Here is a 6,000-nt window from a genome sequence, read left to right on the forward strand (position 1 = left end):
ATTTACTTTCATGAAATATGTATTAAAACGATGATATGTGTTGATTTGGATGGTTTCATGTTGATCTATGTGTTGTATTGATGATTCATTGGTGTTTGTGAAATTTTGGGAAAAATAATTGAATCTTCGTTTCTGGAATTATTTTTATTGGATAGTATGGAAAAAGTTAAGCAATTCACTTTTTTTACGGAACTCAGTTTCAATTTTATTTGAATTAGTTATGATTTTTTGAAGTTTTGAAAAAATTGAGGGTGGTGATTGTTGGGTTTTATGCCCTAAATAAAACTCATTTCAATATAATCAGATTTACTTATTAATATAGATCAGAAATAACATTTAATGTTGCATGGTTCACATGATTTATTTCATGATTATATGTACATAATGTATGAATTCATCTGAAACCCTTTTCACATACTTGATCCTGTTTATTGTGCTGTCAACATATTGGAAAGTAAACATGACTATGTGAATAAAGTTTCCTAAATTTATCATACACAGGGTTTTACTAATATGATAATCTACAACAGAGTTTACTTGCATTTGAAGAAATGCTATGTTCTTTCCAGAGCATTGGTTAAAGTAAAGCTCAGGTTGGATGCATGGAGTATGCATCGGAAGGGACCGATATTGAACTTTGACTTAGATTTATTAAACTTACCATAATATCTATTCAAGTCAATATCGCCTAGTTGATCCTAGATCAAATGATCTTAATCCTGTTATGATTAGGCTCAATCTCAAGAGGCTATTCGTGTTCTTTGATTTGTTAGTTAAGCCTACTTTTGGGTCAGGGTGATACATACATTTTGGGAACACGGTAGTGCAATTGAGTGGGAGCGCTATCATAAACATGGAATCTATAGCTTTTATCTGGCGAATAGTATGTAAAGCATGATCTCCTTCGAGCTTGACCAAACGAAAATAAATGGTAGAGATCTCATTTCACATAAGCTGAAATATCATTTATACGGGGTTAAGTGTTTTAAGGATAAAATACATTGTAGGGTGTAACGGTAATCTATTCCCTTTACAGTGTAGATCATTCATATAGAGGATCATTGATCACATTAGGATTATAACAATGGATAACTAATGATGTGTCTATATGGTGGAACATATAGAGCATTCTATATACTGAGAGTGCAATTCTAAGTTCTATGCGTCGATTCAACGAAGAATTAATAAGTTAGTGAATTTTAGTAATAAATTCTTGATCTACTTATTGGAAGCTCGGTTATAAAGACCCATGGTCCCCCCACTAGTTGAGATAATATTGCTTGTAAGACTCATATAATTGGTTTTGGTTAATCAGTTATAATTCTCAATTTAGACTATGTCTATTTGTGAATTTTTCACTAAGTAAGGGCGAAATTGTAAAGAAAGAGTTTTAGGGGCATATTTGTTAATTATAATACTTTGTATGGTTCAATTAATAAATATGATAAATGACAATATTATTTAATAATTATTTATAGTTATTAAATAGTATGAATTGGCATTTAAATGGTTGAATTTGAAAATTGGCATTTTTGAGAAAATCAGATGCAGAAAAGATAAAACTGCAAAACTGCAAAAAGTGAGGCCCAAATTGTCCGGCCAGTTTTGTATGGTTTTCCCTCTGATATTTTCATTATTTTAACGCCAAATAATTCAAACCTAACCCTAGTGAAATGCTATAAATAGATAGTGAAGGCTTCCGGAAAATTACACTTTTCTTCTGACTTTTCATTCAGAAAAAACTGAGCCTCTCTCTCCCTATCTTTGGCCGACCACAAGCTCTCTAACTTTTTCCTAAAGATTTCGAAATACTTAGCGAGTAGAGTAGTGCCCACACACAGCAAGTGATACCTCAATCATAGTGAGGAAGATCGTGAAGAAAGACTTTCAGCAAGAAGGAGTTTCAGCACTAAAGAATCAGAGAAAGAGATCCAGGTTCACATATTGATAATGCTCTGCTATAGAAAGGAATCAAGGGCTAGATATCTGAACGGAAGGACTCATTATATTCCGCTGCACCCAATGTAAGGTTTACTAAACTTTATATGTGTTTATTTCATCGTTTTAGAAAGTTCATATTTAGGGTGTTAATCAACATACTTGTGAGTAGATCTAAGATCCTGATAAAATAATTTCCAACAACTTGTATCAGAGCCATGGTAATTGATTTGCTTGCAAGAAATTTGGACTTTAAAATGATTGTTTGATGTTTTGGATTGTATCATGTTGTATTGAGTGTTATTTGATGATTGATTGATGTTTGTGAATTTTCGTGAAAAATAATTGTATATCTGTTTTTGGAATTATTTTTATTGGATAGTATGGCAAAAATTAAGCAAGTTACTTTTTTACAGAACTCAATTTCGATTTAATTTGAATTAGTTATGATTTTTTGAAGTTTTGAAAAAATCGTGGTTGAGCAGCAGGGCTCCTGCGCGCGCGGATTTCATGCAAATCACCCTCATGCGCGCACAGACGGGTATGCACAGCATCCCGTCCGTACAGCTCGCAATTTTTTCGTTTTTCTTTGATTTTTCATGCTTTTTCATGGATTTAACTTCCAATTTTTTGTGTAGTTCTGTATTTATACATTTATTATTCCTAATTCAATTCTAATTATCATAATTAAATTAATTAATATTTTTTAAATTTATTTCATGATATTAGTGTAATTTGAATTTGAAATAGTCAATATCTATTTTTTTTTTTTTGCTTAATTATCTATCTTATTTTTAAATTTGATTATATCTTATCTTATTTTTAAATTTAAGGTCAGATATTAAATTTTTTAAATTAATTTTTTTAAAATAATTTGACCTTATTTAAATTTAAAATAAGATAACTATAATCATGTAATTTTAAATAGATGTAAGATATTTTGCTAACTTTTAAATTTTGTTATTTTATTTATTTAAATTACATTTAAAATCTCAAAAAGATATTCATTTATCTTTTTTAATTTTTTATTTAATTTTTATTTATAAAATAACATTAAATTTTTAAAAGTAGTTAGCAAATTTTGAAATGATATTTAGGTTGGTTGAAACCTAATTTTTCAAAATTGTAGGTTTAATTTTAATTTTAATTTTTTTTTAATTTCAAATTTTTTCAAATTTTTTTTAAAATTTTCGAAAATATTTTTTTATTTAATTAATTATTTTTTCGAAATTATTTATTTAAAATTAAATAAATCCTACATCCAACTATCCAGCTAACTTTGTTGCAGGAGTATATGTTTTAGCTTGTTTGTAAGTTTTTAAGACCTATTATTGCTTGATTGCAAATAGTCATGGTTAACTTGTTGACAGATCCAATGATCTGATTTTAACTCATGGCTCCCTTGGTCAAGTAAATAATTTGTAACAGGTAATTTTCACAATCTTCTTTCATCTGTGTATGACCTAGCAACATGATAGGATCCATCCAAATTGTGTGCCTGTGTGAGCCTATATGTTTAATTTTGTTATAGATGCATATAGATTGTTGTTGCTAAATAAAATATCATAGTTTTTGATAGATTTTATTTAGGCCCATTTAGTTTTTTTTGGGCCTATTCAATTAATAACAGTTGTTCATTTTAAGGTTAAATTACTCTCTTTTAGGCCTTGTGTGAGAGTTGGGAGCCATAGTAGTGGGTACGACATACTGAACCCAGCACCCCCTCACATGAACTACCCCAATTGTGAAGGCCCATTTGCCTGATTTGAATAACTGTACTAGGTTAATTAAACTAGTTTAACCTAATAAAATTGATTAGCAACTTAATTAATTTCATTTATTTTGAAATTAATTTAAGAAAATCATAGTTTAAAGAATTTTATTCTAAGCTAAACTATATGTATTTTCTTGTATTTAATTAAATATAGAATTATAACCATCTAGATTCTTTCTGAAGCTTAAGTTAAATTGTTCATTAAATATTCCTATTTAAGTTGATATTTAGTTATCTCTAACTAATCAACTTAAATCTGAATATCTTTTAGATTTAAAATTTCAAAATTAAGTTGAGGAATTTTAGGAATTGGTTATTAAGATTCTTTAGATATTTTTTAAGTTGATATATCTTTTCGAATATTAACTTAAAATGGAATATTTTTGAATTAAGTGGTTACAACTTAATTTTTAATATTTAATTAAATCTAATTTGAAAGATATTTAAGTTGATCTTTTAGATTCTTCTAAAACAACTTAAATTAGATATTTTTTCAAATTTTGTGGAAAATATACTTAGTCAAATAAGATATTTTCTAGATAGTTATTTCTAGACTACTTATTATTTCTAATATTAAATAGGAAAATATTATACATTGTGAAATTAATTATTTAAATAATTAATTTTGGTACAATTTATTTCAAGTATTTTTTTCCTAGTATTAAACTAGAAATTAATAATTAAGCCTTCTCTATACTTAATTATTTATTTCTTGAATTTAATACATTTAATTAAATTGAAAATTAAATATCTAAGTTGATTTTCATCATGATACTTAAATATTTCTTTTTCATGACACTTAATTAAATAGAAAATTATTTTTAGTTGAAATTTATTTTTTCAACTAAATTTAAATAATTTTCAAAATATATTTTTTCTTTATTTCATTAATCAAATTTCGAAATTGCATTTCTTAAATGCTGGAATTTCGAATTTTATTTGAAAAATAGATTAAAGTTGTAAATTATTCATTTTAATTTTGGACCAACTTAAATCAATGATTTTTTCATTTAATGATTAATTAAAATAAATGAAGTAAAATATATTTTATTAGAAATTTAATTAATTAGTCCATGAAAATCTAGATAGATATTATCTGTTTTTGCTTGAAATTTTTCTAGTGTATTTAATTAAATAGAAAATTAATATTTAAGTTGATTTTCATCATCTTACTTAAATGTTTGAAATTTTTCTTATATATTTAATTAAATAGGAAAATTATATTTTTTGTTGTAAATTAATTTTATTAATTAATTTTGGGCCAACATTAAATTAGAATAATTTTTCCAGGATTTATATTTTATTTTAACATGCAATTTCGAAAATTGTATTCTTAAATACTTTAATTTTTCGAAATGCAATATATATTTATAGAAAATTAAATTTGAGTTGTAAATTAATTTTGTAACAACTTAAATTGAATATTTTTTCTAAATATTTATTGGAGATTATTACTAAGATGGAAATAATTCATGTTATTTTCATATCCATCTAAGTAAAATTTATAAATATTAAATTAAAATTTATATTCAGAATTTTTCATTCTAAATTGGAAATTTTAATTAAATAAATATATATTTAAAATAAATAGATTAAATAATGAGAATCAAAGAAAATACAACTCTCTTTAAATAATGAGCTTTATTATTAAGATATTCGATCTCCATTGTTGGTTTTACATCGCGTTTGTTTTAGTGAGTAATCCTCCCTAATGGAGGAACGTTCATCAGCAATTTTGCACCGTTTAATCTCGAAAGATAAGTAGTTTGTAAGTATTTTATATGGTATGGATCACCCTAATGGTGGCGACCATATTTGACTTGCAAATTATGAAACAATGGTGGAAGCTCATAAGATAGAATTGCCTTGACTCTCGCCTAAACGGGACAACGCTGAATTCCAATCTTGATCGAATAAAAGGTTGCTAGAATGTTTAACATTTTAGATGAGCTGACAACTCTATTCAATGAATGGTAGCTTTGACTCTCGCCTAAACGGGACAATGATATCAGTTTGTTAAAAACCTTGAAAATTATTTAGGATTGTATGTTTTAGTATTTTCACTTGTCATTCCTACTTTCTATATGTTTAATAATTTCTGAATTGTGTATGAATTTATATTGAACCATGTTATTTTCTGTTATTAAGTTGTAGTTTAATTTCGAATCTTCATTGTTGGTCTAACTTGGCTTGTTTATCTAATGAGATAAATCCCTAATAGATTTTTACCATTAGACATACATAATAGTGTTAGATCTCGAAAGATAAATATTGTATATGCGACATCT

This window comes from Cannabis sativa, chromosome 9 (assembly GCF_029168945.1).
Source record: "Cannabis sativa cultivar Pink pepper isolate KNU-18-1 chromosome 9, ASM2916894v1, whole genome shotgun sequence".
NCBI classification, from domain to species: Eukaryota; Viridiplantae; Streptophyta; class Magnoliopsida; order Rosales; family Cannabaceae; genus Cannabis; species Cannabis sativa.